General features: G+C 45.1%; 1 long non-coding RNA gene across 1 annotated transcript in view; it reads right to left on the bottom strand.

Moving 5' to 3' along the window:
* LOC115334188 overlaps nucleotides 1-18432 on the bottom strand; it is a 31467-nt gene that overhangs the window by 10451 nt on the left and 2584 nt on the right. The window lies entirely within an intron of this gene.

Here is an 18432-nt window from a genome sequence, read left to right as displayed (position 1 = left end):
CAGGCTGAGTTTCCAAAAAAAATATAGGAAATGGATTACTCCTGTCTCAAAGCTCATCACCCATTTTTAGCTACACCAGGGCAGAGAGTCCTCCAGTGCTCAGCTTGCTCTACCTGGATTTTCAGTTTCCCTCTCCCTCCTTCTCTCTACCACTCCAATACTTACTGGGAAAGAGCAAAGATGATGTTTCTCACAGTATTTAGCAAGAACACCTACATGATGCAACTGCCCATGTTGCATGGATTGTTGCATGCCCACGTTGTAACTGGATTTAACAACCTGTAATTCAGGTTTACCAATCAGGACAATGCAAATCAAAGTTTTGATTTTTGGAAAAACAGACAAACAAAAAAAAACCCAACAAAAAAACCCAACTTTGGGACTTTTAGCAGCTGTAGTGTCTACATCAAACAAGTTGTTTCCATTCACTTAGGTCATTTTTTAATTAAAAAATAACAACCACAAAGCAATGGAAGTCAAAGGTTAGACTTTGGCACCATTAAGCAAGCCATGGGATTTTTACTAGCATAATCCCTGAACACTGGGCTACCAAATACCAGACTCCTCATTTTCCTTGCTGGAAATCTCGGCAGTATTATGCTTTCCACAGCACACCTGAGACAGTCAGGAGAACCTGGACTTGCAGCACAGCCGTTGTACAGGAACTCCTTGAAAGAAATTTTTCTCCTTTACCTGTGCAGAGGTGAGGCACACATCAGCCAAGGAAGCTTCCCTCCCAATATCACTTCATCACTTCCACGAACAGGTTTAGCAAAATTCACGTGCACATTCTCTTAGGCTGGTTGTGCCTAAACCACAGGGGCTTGGTTGGCACAGCTACATCAGCTGGAAGTCTCTAGTTTGGACCAACATCCTTGCAGTCTCTAGCTAAACATAAGCTTAATATTTTACAGCAAAAAATACTTCAAAGAAAAAAAGATAATTTCCTTCTTACCCTTGAAGTTTTCGTAATTTGGTTATCTGAATACTTGAGCTAATATATCCAGCAAGTGTCTCTTGCACAAACATGGCCTCATTTACAAGGACTATGAAACAGGCAAAAAGAGGTAATTGTCATAAACATAAGAAAATCTAGGTGAGCCTAGCCTCCCCCCTCCCAAAAAAAAATCAGTGAGGATATTCTGAGATCCTTGAAGGAGCACACACTTTCTAACACTTGAGAACACCACAGTTGCAGCTAATGTGTTCCAGGAAGAGGAGTGAGATTTCCAAAATCAATTTTCAGCTACTGCCTCTGATCTTCACAGATCTACTTGCACACTTGGATGCTGACAAGCAGCAAAAGAGTGAGGAAAGGAAGGGATCAACATCAAAAAAAAAACAAAAAACACCACCAAAACCCCAAAGGGCTATAATCCCAGACAAGTCTTGGTTCTTCAGACTGAAAAGCAACGTAAAGAAACTACTCTATATTCACGTGGTCTGTGGAAGCAATCTCACAAGGTCTGGAACTTGCGCAAGGCATAAATTAATGTCCTTTGGACAGCCCTCCTTGGATATATTTACTTTTTTGCCCATTAGTCCTTACAAAGCAAATCTTCCTGCTGTGTAGTGATGCAAACTGGCCAGGCATTAGCATGTGATTTGCTCCTCTTTTCAGTAAAAGGCGAAGTAGGGTGGAAACTCTGAAACAGCCTACAGAAAAACAAGGCAAGATAGCAGGAAGAAGCAGTATCTGACACTGCTGGATGAGAAAGAGTCTTTCTGGAATTACCAACCTTTCTCCAGCTCAGATGCAGTAACATCTGCTAGAAAAGCCTGCAGCTCCTTCTTGGACACAACCGACAGTTCAGAAAGTCTCTGAGGCTAGTTGGGTCAAGTCACTAATTCCTTACTGAGCCTACCCAACACAATCAAAGCTTGTTGTCTCATATTAAGGGCAGCCCTTCTGAAAGGCACAAAACGGAGGTTGCTGCAATGTCACGTGCTCTGTCAGGATGGTAGTTTTTAACCTTATCGGAAAGGATGAGAACAAATGCTGTCAACTTTGGGACACAACAACCACCAAGAGCGAGACTTAGTAAAGAGTGACTTGAAACTAGAACGAAAAAGGCGCTGCATTTCCACTCCAGCTCTCTTCTGATGGAGGTAATTCAGCTGGAGTTTATAGTTTGGGCAGATTAGAAACAACTTGCACAGAAGACACTCAACCTTTCAATTGTACTTTATGAAGAACTTCACAGTGTAATAGCCGATATTTCTGGCATGCTAAGGACTCCAGAAATAAGGATTTGTCAAACATACAAAAGGAAGTAGTCCCAGGAACAGCGATACCCCAGCTGATGCACCCACCACGACCGCATCCTCCCGCAGGGGACGTAATGAACTCAGTAATGAACTCAGACAGTAAGACAGACGCAGAGCCTGCCTTCATATCGTTCTCTTGGAGCCAAATTCAAGCCTGCTTTTCCTTGTCTCCTGTTTACTCCACATAAGTGACAAATGATATTAACATGAAGGCTCCCCGAAATTCCATCTCACTAACATTTAAAAATATGCTATTGATTGGTGTCTGTCTTGTGTCGGGACTTGTCAGCAAGCTGCAGTGAAGGACACGCGAGTGAAGCGGGGCACTATCCAGATATGTTCTGCATCAGAAAGGGAAGGTTCAGAAAGCTCAGCAGCTAACTGCAGTTCCCAAAGGGATACATACACTTTGGTAATTGAGATTATTCCGGTTTCCCAAGCCAGGTGGCTGATTGATCTGATATTATAGAGCACAGAGTCAGACTAAAGCGGTTTGTCATGCTTCATTACACAGTCTACTTACATGTCTAGTTGAACATCTTAAGATCCTCCGGAGAAGAAAAGTAAAAAACCAACAAAAATACATTACTCCCAAAACAATCAGAAGATACAGGTACAGCGATACCCTTGTTAAAAACTAAGTCTTGAACCTTCATAGGGAAATCAGTGTACTTCCAACGCAATAAGACAACTTTTCCTAGGCAAGTATTTTGCTCCTCAAATACTTCCAAAACATGAAGTTGTTGGATGTCACAAAGAGAGACATTTGCAGGTCAACTGCTTCATTTTAAGTGTAATGAAAGGTCAGGACAAACTCAGCTCTAGATCCCTGGCCACGTCTACTTACTCTGCTTTGATTCCTAGCAGCACATGCTTGTTTGGGCAGCGTGGGAGAACCAGCAATCCCCTTCTGCACGTTACTGGGAGCACCTGCAATGCTTCCTGCACGAGCACTCTGTCAACTCTTCTTCCCAAGCAACTCAGACCTCCCACTTTGCCAATCTACAACACTTTACACCGACACTACTATAAAATATAGTGAAAGCGTTCAGACATTGTTTTATCAATGAATTCGTACAGCTGCATTTAGACAAAACCCTAAGAGAATCAAAACCTGCTGAGCTTCGTGCATGAACTGCCTGAGCAGCCTGCTGAGTTCCACCATCATGCTTGCCATTCTGCTAGTAAATCTGCAATATCCACATATTTTTCTCCTGGTGGCCTCCACGTAAATACGCAAAGCCTGAATTTATGAAACAATCAGATTTTTTCTTTGCTCAGTTTTGAAAAGAAGGAAGAAAAATAACCAAAATTCTTTCCCAATCTCACTCTTCTATTGTATTGACATTTTGTTTTTTTACTCTCTGGAGAGCAGAGTTAAAGTTCCAACTTGGTCACAAGTCACAAGGTTAGATGGAGTTGCTTCAGTCTCTAATAATTATTTGTCCACATCATAAAACTATTATCACACAATCCGCCATTACTAGCCATTAGTGTTTGGCCATGGCAGCAGGTTGTATTGGTCACACCTGAAGTACAGGCTGGGTTGGGCAACTTAGATAACACAGCAACTACCTGCACAAGGCACACCTTTAGCTAGGAGAATTGTTCACTTTTTTGAAAAAGAACCAAATCAACACAAAGTTTAAGAGGAGTGGTTATTTTATTGGCATATTTCCTGCTAGTGTGTTATGGGTACAAACTATTTTTTGCGTTGCAGAAAATCAAGGCAGTATTATGCTTAGATTGTATCTAATTAATTTTTCATACTAAAAACCTTCTCAATGCCAGATGGTTGATAGGTGGCCATTTAGAAACCAGAAGGTATCTGTCAGAAAAAAAACAAAGCCCTCGACTTTGTTCACTGAGCCCCCTTTTTACCCATGGCCTTGCTAGTCAAATTGTATTATATACCTTTGAACAGGGAAGTCATTTAAGAGAAGCATGAATCTTTACGATTTTCATGCATCTCTCTAGCCTCCAGAATTATTCTTTCCCATTCAAGCCATCGCTCTCCAGGGTAAAATACAGGAGCATAGAATATTAACCTTTGAGTTATCTTTTGCTAGGTCAAAAGATCTTTGGGTCGTCTTCATCATCATCTAACTTGGGGCCATTGAGAAAGATACACAGGGAAACTTAAGAGTCTGGGTCTGCTGTGGCTCCCTTTGTCACCCTCAAGGTACAGTCTGCTAACTGGCAAAGGAAGAGCATCCCCACCAGGACAGCTGAGCAAGAGACAGAGAGCACTGCCGAATCCAGCACAACCGCAATGAGACTCCGTGTTCGTCAGTCCTAGTGCAGAGAGGAGCAAAGCCCCCATCTCCCTTCTGCACAGGTGAAGCCTGGGCTTACACAAACAGTGCAAAGGCATTTCTGTCCTGTTTATGCCAGGCTACCCACTGGCTAACATTTGCCAGAATGTCACAGGGAAAGAAAAAAAACTGCTCCTTAATTATAGTCCTTCTGTTGTTCGACTCAGGGGTTTTATTAAAAAGGAAAAAGCATAGAGAGCTGCTAATCAGCAGCTCCTAACAAATGAAGTTCTGGAGATTGATTTTTCAAGTGATTAGTGGTGCAAACACACATTTTCACAACTCAAAATCTTTGCGTTTTTATCCAACAGCTATTTTCATTAACCAAGAAAGGATCAGAGAGGGACAGTTAACAGCCAAGACTAGCCTCAAATATTAATGGCTTTATTACCACAGCACATGGATTTAAAAACCCATATTGCAGCTTTGTTTCCATGGTCCCAAGAGCTCCATAGGTTCCATGTGCAGCTTTAAGTAGAAGTAAAAGCTGTAGCTGTACCTTTGCACGTATGATTCTTTCACAACAAAACACCATTTGCTGGACAAAATGCCATTCAGCTTCACACAAGCCATTCACCACCTCCAGCAGCACGTAGCACTGTTGCTCCCATGCTCAAGTTAGAAGCTCTAATGACAGAGCAGAGCAGCTGCCAGCAACTTCGGGGCTGAAATAGGAATTGGAATAGCTTAGAGATAGATGATATACCCTGAAGGGAGCTAACAATAAGCATGGTGGCATCAGACAGCCTTTATGTTTGCTGTGCTTCTCTCCAGACCTGCTAGTCCCTCGAGGTATTGAGAACTTGCAGCTGACTGTACTGCTGGGAGCAGGAGCGCTGGGTGCTCAGCACTCACACAATACACTTCCAGGTAAAGTCAAGCCACAAAAATTACAGGGAGAGAACCTGTGGTATAGATCCCTAACGAGATTTAGTTTAAAATTCCAAAAAGGACAGCTTTAATAGAATCGTCACTTGTCTACCACTCATCTGATTTTCTGAAAGTGAAAGTCATATAAGTTTCACCAGTGACTTAATACCTTTCTGAGCAATAGACTAGATGGGGAAAATTTCTTTGCTCCCAGAAATGATTAGCACATATTCACCTCCCTGGCCCCACATAATCTGGTGACAGAAGATGTATTTTTTCCCCATGTGCTCCTTTTTAGCAGCCATATCCAAGAGAACAGGCTGGATGAGCTTTGCTGCCTACAACTTGAAGAGAAAACAACAGGGGATTTTCCTTCTCCCAAACATGAGTTTCCCTGACATCCCCAAACACCAGCCCAAAATCCCTTGGATGGCAGCAAGTTAACATTTGTCAGAGTAGGTGAGAAATGCACATGTGCAGCTAAACACAGCGGCGTGCAAAGCAGCTACGTTGGGGAGTGAGAGACTCTCAAGCTGTGTGTTGTAGCGCCAAGTGGAAATTGCAGACAAGGAGAGATCGGTCGGGCTCTCGCCCCCGGGAGGTGGCATTCTGCATGCTCCATGGCTTCTCCTTCACACAGCACAGCCCGGCTCACCCTCCCTGCCCTGCAACGCCTCGCCGGCACCTCTCCACTGAAACATCGGTCCTGACACGCTGCTAGATGTGACTTTGGACTCCGAAGACTGATGGGAAAGTCCCAACTGGACAGTGGGCCAGCAAAAGCCCTGCCCACACTGCAGCAAAGGCTTTCACAGGCTCCCAGGGGAATTAAAACATCCCTAACTCATATGGGAGAGAGACGTTTTCCACAATCAAGGAAATACATTTAGACTGTGAATACTTTGGTTCCCAGCAGCTGGAGGGAGGGGAGAAGGGGAGCTGATGCTTTTACTTCATTCTCATTCATTCTCACCAAAGCAACCTTAGTCTTGCTTAACTCAGAGACAGAGTTTATGGCAGGTTTTAGATTCCATTCCTTCAATATCTTACAGCTTCCAAGATGCAGCATTAATGCCCCAGGAAGGCAGAGGACTCTGAATTAAGGGCAGAGTTGTCACACGAGTTGTTACAGCCCTCCCACTTTCACCCACCGCGCTCTCATTACAGAACACCACGGGATAACATCACTTACACCAACAACTGGAGCTTCACAGTGTTCCTGCAAACAGAGTGATTTTTCCTCTAGTGAAATGCCATCATTTACAATTAGTGCAGTTGTGCAGGACACTGTTACTGAACCTGCAGTTGACGATTATAATTAACTGTTGGTGATAGGAGAAGCATGGATTAAAGCACTGTCTATACATCACACAGATCCATATAAACTATTCTTCGGCAAGACATTTCATGCTGTATCTGCAAACCCAGCCTTTCCATTGCACTGCTTTTCATCCAGTCCTGCAGTGATTAGAACAGGTCAGTGGGACCAGGACAGAATATGACTATATGGGTTTGTCCCCACTCAAGATCTGGGGCTCCTCGATCATCTTCCCAGTCCTCCAGGATGAGCCAGTCTCATAGTGATCAGCGAATTATTTCCAGTCTCAATGGCAGGTTTGTTTTTCCTCTCCAAACTGCCTGCACAGGCAGCTCTTTTAGACAAAAATTTCGCTCCCAAGAGAAGTTTTGCTCCAGTGCAGAGCAGCTGGAAAGCCACCTAAAGCTGCTTCCTAAGAATTGCTCTTTTGAAGAGAAATCCACTGCCTAATTTAGGGCTGTCATAAAATCCCATATGTCCCAACCTCCAGTTTCTGGCCCGTGGCACTGACGGTGGAAGCAAGCACTGGCAATAGCCATGTGATAATTTTCTGGACCCTGAATTACACTAGACATTGAAGCAATGCATCCAGCCAGGGTTGTTTCTCCTCTCCCTTATGCAGCTTTAAAATCATAAAAGTCTAAATGAATACATATGGGACCTGAGAGTAAAGGTAGATTCCTCATGCTTACACAGGCTCAGAGATAATCTCACTGCTGTTCTCAGTGGTATTAATTCATGCACTGTGGGCCCATAGTGTTATCAAGATATGAGAAGGAATGCATTACATAAATATACATTTATCATAGGGAGTGGAACAGCTGAGACCAATTTTCATTTTTGCTTCTGCACTTAGATATGCTTTGTAGATATTTTCCTTCAGCAAATGATTCAATCCATCACAATTAAAGTAACACAATGTAATCTCTCCTTTGATTTAATTGTTCTCATTCTGCCAGATATACAAGTTCAAAATACATTCGAAGTAATTTTTAAAATAGAAAGATTATTTTCAAAATTAGCACAAATCTCCTAATGGGTTCAGAATTACATGCTGGGAGTCTTGCAATGCATTGATTTTTGGTACTTAATTTTAAAACATTTCCAAAGTATGCCAGCATGAATCTGAGCTGATACTTCCCAGGAACTCTAATGGACTTGGGTATTCAAATCCCTCAGAAGATCAATCTTCTTTCCTGTGTGCTGCTGCAAACGCTCTCCTTCCCCCACATGCTCAGAGCAGAGCTGTCCCTCTTGGATCCAGGACAGTGCCCGCAGCCCACGGGAGGAGCGAGCCCTCCCTCCTCGCAAGGCAGCAGAGCCCACAGCATCTGCGTCTCAGGTACTTACATAGCTCGGGAGCAAAGCCATGGGGAAGGTCACAAACACAAGATCAGAATGAGAGATGCGTGGAAAGACACCAAGCAGAAACTTTGATGGTCTCCATTTCTTCGACAAAGATGCTCACGGAGAGGCAATGACTGGCTACGAAGCCAGGCCACATGCCCCAGCAACTTTGCTCACTCCTAGCTTGGGCAGATTTGACCTGACAACTTAAAAGCTTTTACTAATAGTTCCATAAGCTTGCCCAAGGTAACACATATGTGCATACAGATATGCTTGTTAAATAGCAACCAAGAGCTCGGCTCAGAGCTTTTGCACTCTCCTGTAACCAAGAGACAAGTGAAGAAGAGCAATCCAACATCACCCCAATTAATGAATGCGATTTCTTCCATCCTTTCTTTCTATCTTCCATCTCCTGACTTTGTTTTCAACTCCCTTCCCTTGCTGTACCTCCTGAATGTCTCATTTCATGTCTAGGCTCCACAGTGGAGAAATGCCAGCGCTGATGCTTCTTGGGCGAAGAACTGAGGACTTCTTAGCATGGGGCAGCCCAACACTCTCGGCAGGGACACCAAGTGTTGGAATGCAACACTTGGTGTCCCTGCCGAGATCCCCAGATTGCAGAGCTACTGCCAATAATTTTAATGGAAATGGCATGCACCATCACTGTAAGGATTTAAATTTTCATTAGCTCTTGAAGCAGAGGTTTATACAAGCAGTAGCACTGTTTTTTCAAGAACCCTTCCTCAGTAAGCGATTCAAAGGAAATGATTACCCAAACGAAGCTATAAGTGTCCACATTATGCTGAAGCACTTGCCCTTCCTCAGCACAGCCATCTTAGAGCTCTCTACTTAGCAAGACAAAGGATGCTAAAATAATCAGCACATTCAAACCCTTACTGTAGCAGGTATGCAGCAGGACCTGAAAAATAGCCTCAGAAAAGAAACTAGTGTAAAAGGAGTAAAAACTCGGAAGATTTTTTTCCTTTTTCAAATGTCTCGCCCTGGCAGGCAGAAAGCAGTGTGCAAGCACACACAATGAGCTTTAGAAGGTCAGGGTGGGAACCAAAATCAGTAATGTCCTACCAGCTCACTGTCCTCCCAGCTGGGTTTGCACAGAAAGCAACGCTGGTCTGTCCCAGGTGGGCTTTTACTGGGTGGGTAGTTCTACATCACGCCGCATCGGCCAGTACAAACCTATCCCAGAGTACGCTAGCATTGCTGCACATCATACATGAGCATAAGCCAGTGAGAAAAGGGTCCCTATTCTCCTTCCTGCCCGGGTGGGCTGGAGCAGGGAACAGCGTCATCCCAAACCTCTCCCTTTCCTTCTCCTCGGCACGCTGAACGATGCAAGTGAGGCAGGATGGCGAGGCAGTAACGGACATCCAGCAGACGGAAAACTGGCTATTTTCAGCCCACAGCAACAGGCAGCAACTTGCCGAGTGCAAACTGCGGTTTTTGGAGTGCTTCTCCACCCCAAACTGGTGTCAGTGGAGGAGCAAGCTGACCAGCTGTGCACTAATGGATCAAAAGGCCTCTGTCTCTCCTGCTTCACGTATGGACTGAGGACCGGTCTGCACAGAACCACTCATTACAGTTATTTACACCAGTGTTGCGGGATCCAGACCCTCTGTCTCCAGATACAGACTTACTTCATGTAGCTGCTCTATGCAAAATAAAAACTGCCTAATTCCTTACTTGAATACTCATAAATTAATACACCAGAACTCATATTCTTATTTTTCTTGTACACATACTACTATTAGTCTATCCCACCTGGTGACTTGGAGCTAAATGCGATGCATGTTTATATCAGTGAAGGATTTTTCTCTCATCTTCAACAGAATTAAGTGAGACTCTCAATACCGAGATCCTATTGAGTTGTGATAGTGTTAGTAGGATGCATATTAGTATGTGCAGCAAAAAATAACATTATATCAAATCCTGCTAGAATAGAGCCTTATCAAAGATTGACAGGAAATATGTTCTCTGAAAATAACCACAGTATTTGCTAGTGGCACTCACACAAAGGATATCTCCAAGCCACAGCTCATATCTTTGCCAAATGAGAAACCTCTAAAAGAGCCTAATTTTTTTGCTCATTTTACTTTTGCCCATTTTAATTTTACACATGAAATTAAAAAAATAATAATGGCAACATATTTTAAAGAGAAGTGTAACATTTTTGTGTGTGGTAGTTATTTTCTACAACACATGGAAAACATAAACAGAGCAAATCAGTGATGTTAGAGTAAACTAATAGACTTTGTGCAGCAGAGTTTGATGCTCATTTACAGAGAGGAAATAAGCAGGGACAGGAATCCTCCTAAAATACAGGATGGACACAAGCGACCATCTATACAGTTTGAGTTGCAAGAAAACTAAAGGCACTCCATGGTGATTATAACTTTGTGAGGTGTTTACAATTTCTTCTGCTTGTTCATGTAATCACAGCTTACATCTTTCTAACATCCAAAGCCTGACAAGCTTTTTCTATGCTCCTACCACCTCCAAGCCATACAAATAGTTAAGAAGCAACCTCATTTACAGCAGGGGAGAATAAGGTGTCTGTTGAACACAGGGTTGTAACGATGTAAAGGTTGGGGCTGCAGCCACAGTCAAAACCAAGTCACACAGAAAGACAGGCTGCTAGGCCAGGTTTAAAATAGGGACTAAAATTGCTGGCCATTGCTGTCACACACCCATACGTGGTCCCGGCCAGGGGAGCTGGACAAAGCAGCTCATCCCTTCCCGCGATTTCACCAAGCTGCTGCCTGTGCCAGCCCCTGAGGGCGGCTGGTCTGTGCCCACCTGGGCGATAAGGAGCTCTATGCCACAAAGCAGAAATCAGATCTTTTGTTTGTTTGTTTGTTTGGCTACAAAGCACTGCAGCAAGGCAGCCAAGATGGGAAGGAGAATTACAGGAGGAATTACAGCCACCAGCTGCCTATGAAGTTGCTTCTATAAAAAAATAATAACAAAAAACCACCTCTGCTATGGCCTTAATTTTACAGCTTAAATGCTCAGTGATATTTCACCTGCTCAGTTACACGTTGTAAGATGTTCTGCTGAAGTTATTTGTATTTTGCCTGAACAGGCACAGAGTGCTGGTGCCATCTGCCGTTTGCTGGGTACTGGCAGGCAAGCACAGGCAAATCAAGTAATAGCATAACAAAAGAAAATTACTCGATAAATTAATATCTGGCATAAATGAAAATCCTTCAGATGCCTGAGGGTCTCCTGTGGCAGCTTAGGGATAAACGGGGTTTTAGACAAGATTTATTGACATGGGAAATATCACAAGCAAATCCTTGCTGACACAATCCTTAATGCCGCATGAAATTAGACACAATGCCCTTCTAGAAGCAAAGAGCAGGATAAAACCAGAGATAGCCACTTACTTTTAGGGTTGAAAGTGCTTTTAGCTTTTAGCTTAGTTAGTTACTTTTAGCTTCTCCTCCAGGAGCATGACTCCTGGAGCTCATAAACCCAGCAGTCCCGAGGAGAACGGCACCAAGCACTTTTCCTAAAAACTTCTTTACTATTTAGGACATGCAAAACCAGCTCCGTATATCAAACCCAGACAGAAACCCAGCCTGCTCTCACCCAGCTCCTCCACCAAAGGCACCACCAGAGGCTCACAACCCCCCACCCTTCCCACTGTTGAGACCCACCTTCCCACACCGCGGCCCCTGGAGCCTTCCTCAGCCACCCTCCTCCTCGCATCCTCCAGCCGAGCCACCCCCACTTTCAGGACCCCCTCAGCAGGGCAGGAGGTGACAAATCCCCGGGGAAGCAGGTCCCGGCTGTCCTGGCAGGGAAGGTGCTGCCCTGTGACAATGCGGCTGGCCCAGCAGCAAGGCTGAGCGCTGGGACACATCTGCTCGGCGTGGGGACAGGGACCCGAGACCATCGCAGCCAGTGACCTGAGGGACTGCACACACAACCACTTGCCCAACTGCCTTTTCAAGATGCTCGGTTTGCGTCCAGACCTGACACAGAGGCGGCAGCTCCCAAGATACTGGTTTGACTTTGACAAGGGAGGATATTATTTTGCTGCGGCCCAATTCACCTGCTTTGTATGAGAATCATTTCCACTGCCCTTCCGGAGAGTTATTTATACTGACAATTGTGCTCTGCCTTAAGCACTTAAGCCTGCTGTCCAGCCAGAAAACAGGTTTCACACCAGATACCGTGCCTCTTCCTACCCATACCAGTCACTAAATGCTGATAAAAGGTGCCGTGCCATACAGAGAAGGCAGATAGAATATTTCTGGCAGAGCACAGGCAATGTAATTTTTAAATGTCCTTGCTTATGGGCATTGAAACCTGCAAACTCGAGGGCCAGAGGTGCTTGTGTGGCCATCAAGAGAGCTGCAGCTGTTGGGATGGCATTCTGAATATGCAGAGGGAGCTTCTGCCAGAGCTAAAAACAGAAAGCCTGGGCAGCGGGAGCAAAGTGCAGGCAATCCACATGCTGCATTTGTTCTGACCATCTCTGGCTGAGGCACGCCAAAAGGAAAAGTCTCTGCTTTTAGCCATTTTCTCTACCTTAAAAAATTGACTCTGTCTCCTAAACACCAAAGGGAAAAGCCAATTGTAAGAACCACTGTCGTGATGGGAAGTGGAATGAGAGCTTACGATGAATGCAATCTTTTCTGCTTTAGCAAGTCAGTTGCTTAGGGAAAAGCCAGGATAAAACATCCCTCCCTGGAAATATCGCAGCTCTAGCCTGAAAAAAATTAGACCTACATCCATGGAGGAAACTCACATAAAATTTTGACATATTTTCTGGAGCTGTACCATAATGCAGCCTGCAAAGGTTTGTTAGGACCCAACTTGGGGGCACATCAGTACACTGTCTCTATAGATATCAGGGTAAGTGTCCTACCCAGGACTGGTAAACATCCAGCAATGTTCACCACTCCTCAAATTGCCTATAGATAAGTCTGTATAGCCCAGACTGGCACAGGTTTAAGTTACAGTGGAAAATATATTAGATATGTCAAAATGTCTGAAGTTAAACCCAAGGGAATGCTGCCAGAAAGCATAGCTGTAAGATCATCCAATAAGTGGATGCCTCGAGGCATCATATAGTAACGTCCCTATTGCAACACTGTGAGTGAATTTGAGGCTAGTCAGTCTCCCCATTAAAATGCTGTTCCTGGGATTCAGCATGTGGAGAGCAAGCAGGCACCTCTGCTAAGTTTCTTTCAGAAGTTAATACCCACAGATGATTGAGTACATCTGCCAGCAATGCCACTTCTGTTACGTAATAACAGAGTTCCAAATTACTCACGCTCATCTGCAATCCTTTTCCACACACTTGCTCAATCCCCTTGAAGTCTACAAATATGTGCCAGCGTAATTTAGAAGAGTATTTGCCTAACATCATCAGAGATAATCTGAATTTACACCAAGATACCCATGATAAGCATCTAGGCTAAAACCACTGATCTGTCTGGCTCAGTGAGAACATCAAATCTTCAGTGGAACAACTAGCAATGGCAGGAGAAAGGTCAAATATGTCCTGTTGTCCAAACGCAGCCCTCCCATAAACCTGCGTCGCTCCTCTGAAGCCAGAGGAACCATACCAATCCAAACTTGCATTTGGAGCAGTGTACTATCAAAGATGGAGGCAGCCCAACAATTACCGGTCTCAGACAGGCTTGGTTAAGTTTAATCAGTCAGACTTGGCTGAGTCTACTAGTGAGTCCAGTTTCAGACAGGTTTGACTATGCGTAATCAGCCAAACTTGGCTGAGTCTATCAGCGTTCACCACCCACTTGGAGACCGCAGTGGTAAGAGGAGAGGAGGGAGGGCTTGGGGACCCTCCCAGCACACACACTCGCAGCCCCTCCACTGCCTTTGGACCACAGGCAGGCTGTGACACCTTCGGGCAATGACATCTCTCTGTGACTTAAACCTCCCCAAGTCTCTCCTTCTCTGTTCGCAGATGATTACTTTTAACTTGCAATCGCGTTCCTTGCACTTCGCTGAAGATCTCTTGCAGGAAGACCCCTGACTATTACCAGCAATGGGCACCACCACCTTCAAACACGCTCTGCGGGCAGATGCAGAAGACTGTCCTTGCAAACCTGTCTGCTCAGCATCCTCCCTTCCAGCAGCTAGCCTCAACCAGCCTCTGACTGACAGAGGTAAATCACTCTTTGGGAAAGACCAGCTGGGGCCTGCCAGGCTACCTGGAGCTCCTCTCTCTCCCGAAATTCATAACACTGCCAAGATCCCTCCCTATCCCAAGCTCCCTTGTGACACGAATGCCAGCTTATGCTCGGCTTCTTCACGCAAGAGTGGGAAGATGTGCTGGATTTCCTTGCAGAAGTGAGAAGTTTCTGTCTGAACTCTGAATCCAACCGTAAGAATTAATTCAATTCTTACTGTCAAAACTACCCTAAACACCAATTTGCCAGTGAAGAGACCTAGTTTCTCCACAGAGCAGGTCCATTCATTTTCATGCCAAGACCATTTGTTACCTACATTCCTCCATTCAGAAATCCCTTTTGGAAAAATAAAAATTAAAAAAAGGAAAAATCACTGCTCATCTGTCTCAGAGTTTGATGTGGTATAAATTGAAATGTCACTTCAGAGGCCCCTGACAAAGCACTTCAGGAAGAAGAGCCCCAGCATTTGTGGCCTTTGCGCCAGCTGCTTTTCCATTTTGGGAAGGGTTTAAGATGGCTGGAATAGCCAGTCTCTTCCCACCACCCCTGCATTCAAGCCAGCGTCAAAAGTTCATCTGATAATTACGCCATCAAGAGATGAGTAATAGTTTAAATTCCTTGGGCTAGGTTGTCTAGCTAGAGGATCCAAGTAAATCCCATTGACTTGCAGCAGAGTTTTGTGTCCACAGGAGGGGAAAGCAGTGCTCCTGGAGTTCAAGACCCCTTCCTCAGAGGTCTTCAAGCACAGATGAGAACCGGAGAGGCAAACGACAGCCAAAGGAAGCTGGTGCAAGCAGGTGCAGCTCCCAGAGCATCCCTACCCCACAGTCCATGCTGGAGGCAGGATCCACCCATCCTTGGGCCCAGATGGCCTTGATACAATTTGCAGTGACACAAAAAAATTATACAGCCATTAATAACAGTGCCAGGAGAGATGCTTTAGGCAAAAGTAATGTATATCCTTTCACACAGCTCCTGGGACTCAGCATGAATGAAGCAGGCAGGTAACTGGAAAAATTTAGGAGATTGTGCTTGCAGGAAACCCAACTGCAAGTCATATTTTCAAACTGGGAATCTGGGCGAGACCTCCAGAATCCCACAAAAGGTAACTAATTCAGCATACCTTAGACTGCTGGGCAGGGCTTTGCAAAGCAGCTGGGTTATTTTCATGGTCACAAAACTGAAGGCTGACAATGCCAAGACCGAACAGTCTAACACCCCTTCAACCTTCAGCTGTGCAAGTGCACTGCTATGGTAGAAGATGAGATTCAGTCTGTGCGTAGACACTTTCAGAGCGATGGACAGCTTTGCTTGGGGATCTCTCTTTCTACCCTTTATGCATCTACACAAAGCAATCCCTCCAAATGAGCTGGTAACTAGCGTTTTGGAGCACAGGCACTTGCTGCACTGACACTGGGCACAGACACAACCCTGCACTTCAAAAATGCCCTCGCTTCAGCTTCTCCCCTACATGGTACATCACTGAATAATGCACCTTGCTTGAAATTCAAGCACATAATGGCACTGTGCTTCTGCCATCATCAGGACATTACTTCGGCTCCCACAATCTTTACACAGCTCTTCTACCAAGTCTGGAGGATGCTAATGTGAAACTGTTCAAGTCAGCAAGACATACGCTGGCTCCACCGAACCCAAGCTATCCCCCTGCATTCCTCAGCATTTGGGGAGAGAGGAGAAGCTCAGGTTTTCTTTATATCCCAAGTGAATAGGAAATTCTTTACATTCCAGATCTGTATAAGAGTCCTGCTTCTAATGAAGTTTTGCTACACTTCTCTTTCTTGGCTCTCTTTCAATGCTGAGAGTCACAATTGACCTGAGCTGGCATCTTTCCAGCAGTCAGGACTACTAGCATGATAAATAATAAGCAGCTACAGATCTGGCCACTGTTGTATCTCACAACAGTGGACCTGTTTTGTTCCAGCTTATGGTGCTGCTCTGTTGACTTTCAAACAGGCTGGAGAGAATAAATTGCTGCAGTTTATTCCCATACAGCTGACATTCCCGCCATGCCATCACTCACAAGCAGGGATCTGAACATTAGAAATGTAACCCACCACCCCAGACAGCCTTCAGTCCTCGGAGGGGAGTTGGTGGAGAGGAGACTTTCCACTTCAAGTCTCAGCGCTTTCTCAAGCTGCTGGCAGCAAGAGCCCCAAAACCAAACTGATGGCTTAGAGAGGTGAGTAACACTTTAATTTCTAGCATACTAATCATGTTCTTAGGTTACATGACAGCTTTTCAGGGGGTGGGGAGGAGAGGCATGGAAATGATTTTTGATTTCAGGTGGCAGCATTCCCCTTTCTGGCACACTGAGCTCTGCTCTTACCTGTAGACTCATTAAGGGTGGTTATTCGAGCATCCCGGCAAACCAGGAGCTCCAACCCCACAGTATGCTTGGCTCAGTCCTCCTGCCTGCATGAGCATCTCTTTACCCTCGCACCCAGGAAACCCAGGAAGACTTTGGTTTCCAAAGCAAGAGAGGACTCCACTGCCAACCAGAGGGCATGCTGGCTTCACAGCACATGTGCAAGGGGGGAAACCATGCTGAGCTCTGCCCTCTTGAACATCTCACTTCATTAATGAGGTACTTTGCAAGCAGCCAATCCATCAATACTTCATTTGGTGTCTTGGACTGAGAGAAGAGGCAAATGGTCCACAAGACACTCAGCTGAGATGCAGGCTCAGTTGTGCAGCAGAGCATCAGCTGGGCTCCACAGCCTCCTCCAAAACATGGCTCAGAGGCAGGTTAAAAAGAAAAGAGAAGGGATAGAGATGCTACAGGGAAGAAACTGGCCAGAAGATATAATGCATCTTCTCATTGAGTCTTTTCATAGCACTGGGAACTGTATATAATGGAGGTAACCAGAACCACAGGCGTGGGATTTGGATTTAGTCTTTCGCGCTGCTCCACCTTTCAGCAGCAGAGACTGCTCTGATTCTCTAACAGCACATCATTTGCAGCCACAAAAGTACACTGTCCAGCAAACTAACTCAAAGCTACCATCATGTGCCACAGAAACACATTCCCTGGATATTCCTCTGCAGCAGCCAAGGAGGCAGGACACCCTGTTTGTGTCCCCTGCAACAGGGCAGCAGCAGAGGGTAGCCTCAAGGAATGGGCAGAGCTGGGGCAGTAACCTCTTCTCCTATCCCAGCAGCGCAGGACCCACAGCCCTGGCCCTATGGCACAATAAACACCTTGCACATTATCTGTAGGCCTAATCCAGAGTGTAGTGAAAACAAGGGCCAGGTGTGGATGGGACTTTGTGGCCTCCCAGCTCCAAATGACAAAACAGTTGAGGATCAAGCATTTCCTTGGCCGACCAGGGAGTGAGGCGAACCTGAGGGCAGGACCTGCCTCTTGAAAGGAACTTTATGCCCTCTGTTGCCTGGATATCAACTCTTCCTTTTCATATTTTGCTTTTCAGTTGTATTAATTAATAGATTTGGCATATTCAAGAGCTTTGTCCGTTAACACTGTGTTATCTCCTAGAGAAATTCCTAGCTGTTGTTGCAAAAGGTAGCAAGAAAATTCAGTGGTGCATCTTCACTGCCTGAGGGATGAACTTTGTCCGCTTACCACAAATACTGTTAACAAGAACTGTAACTCGCCTCTACTTCTGTTGCTTATTTAACCTATAACATTTTACATGCATTTACTGACCAGCTCTCTAAACAGAAGCAAACATTTTTTCGGCAGGAAGGGCAGGCAGAGACAAAGGCCTGGCTCTCCTGTGCCCTGCACTGCACACATGCCTTCATATTATCATTTCCTAATTTCCAAAGGCTATGGCTGATGGGACAACCCCTTGCTGCCTGCCAGGGCTGCTGCAGGCTCCGGTTGCAGCACTAGCTGCAGTTCGCAGTCACCCAGACACTGCCATGTTCGGTGCTGAACACTGGCAGGTGAAGCGTTTCTAGAACAGCTGGGTATGCACTAGATTAGGCATTTTTGTTTTCCTGAGACTTTCCAGTAATTAAGCAATATAGTTTGCTTATGAGACACTTGAGCTGGAGTTTTGCAGACATGCTATCTCTGTTAGTCTCTAGCAGACAGAAAATTCAAGCCCTGCTGTATTTTTAGGGTTTTTCCACCTAGGAAGTTTGTGTC

This window comes from Aquila chrysaetos, chromosome 22 (assembly GCF_900496995.4).
Source record: "Aquila chrysaetos chrysaetos chromosome 22, bAquChr1.4, whole genome shotgun sequence".
Lineage (NCBI taxonomy): Eukaryota > Metazoa > Chordata > Aves > Accipitriformes > Accipitridae > Aquila > Aquila chrysaetos.
This window is presented reverse-complemented; position numbering and strand designations above follow the sequence as displayed.